Consider the following 1,287-nt stretch of genomic DNA (forward strand, 5'->3'; position numbering starts at 1 on the left):
TAAATGTGTGGTGATAAATTCGCCGTGATACGCATTCGGTTCTCTCCTCCATTTATGAAACAATTCAAGCAATATTCATTCGATGACTCCAGCAAAAGTCATTCGATAACTTAAGCAATATTCATTCGATGATTCCAACAAAATTCATTCGATAATGCACGTGACCTATCTTCTCTTATCCTATTTAGAGAGGGCTTGGCTACTGAGTTTACAAAATGGCGGAACAAATTGAATGGGAGCCTTTGGCGCTAGGCCAGCTCAATTTATTGGATAAATGTGAAATAGATTCTGAAGAGCATAGTTAATACAGTGGACTGGTTCTGAAGATCGGCAAACACCGAAGGAGTAAACAAAGATGCCAAAAGTTAGGTTGGAAAGTCCACGACCGTGCACAATCTTTTGTTTTGCGCTCATACACTATGCATGTATTACGTAACCAACACGTTTCTATTGGTTAGTTCCTCAGTACGGAGTAAACAACTATTGTGTTTTGTGCACGGTCAACGTCAAAAAAATAACAAGGACCTACAATAAAGCCTGAATTTGTCGGGTTAAATTCCCCTCTATTAACTATGTGAAGACGTAACCTATCCTATCGCAGGCAATGTATTTAATGGCGTTGAAATGGCTCTTTCTGTTATTCTTGTCATGGCAGATACTACTATTGATGAACGACAGTCATTGCCTCTTGAGCTTGGCAAGTGTTTTTGCAAAATTCATCGATACTGGTGACAACAACTTGCTGAGACTGAGATAAGGACAATCAGTGCTGTGGATTTAGGCACTAAGCCCTCTTGTAAAAGGAGCGCATGCAGGAGACCAACCCTTGCTATACCACCAGCTATTTTGGAAGAATTGAGAGAGCTTGGGTTCACTTGGACTCACATTGCTAAAATGTTAAATGTTTCTCGTTCTACGATTCACAGACGTTTGACAGATCATGGTCTTGAAGGTCTTAGTTAGTAAGCATCACTGATGCAGAACTTGATCACGTTATAGAAGACTATAGGAAGTTCAAGAAACGACGACGGCTATGGCAACGGCAACGCCAAAAAGCAGCAGTATTATTGGTTCAAAGAACCAAAGTGATCGTGCTGCACGTGCGGCACGCATTTTTCAACATTTTCGAACATTGGCACATTTCGGCAACCACAGACATCAGAGGCGTTATCGGTCACAAAAGCTTGACCGCTTTTGTGGGGATTCACCTCCTATAGGAACACATCATCAGCTCTTTTGACTTTTTTTAAACTTGCATTGTAAGGTAAAGCTTATTTATTCAAAAGA

This window comes from Montipora foliosa, chromosome 3, assembly GCF_036669935.1.
Source record: "Montipora foliosa isolate CH-2021 chromosome 3, ASM3666993v2, whole genome shotgun sequence".
In the NCBI taxonomy this organism is placed as follows: Eukaryota; Metazoa; Cnidaria; class Anthozoa; order Scleractinia; family Acroporidae; genus Montipora; species Montipora foliosa.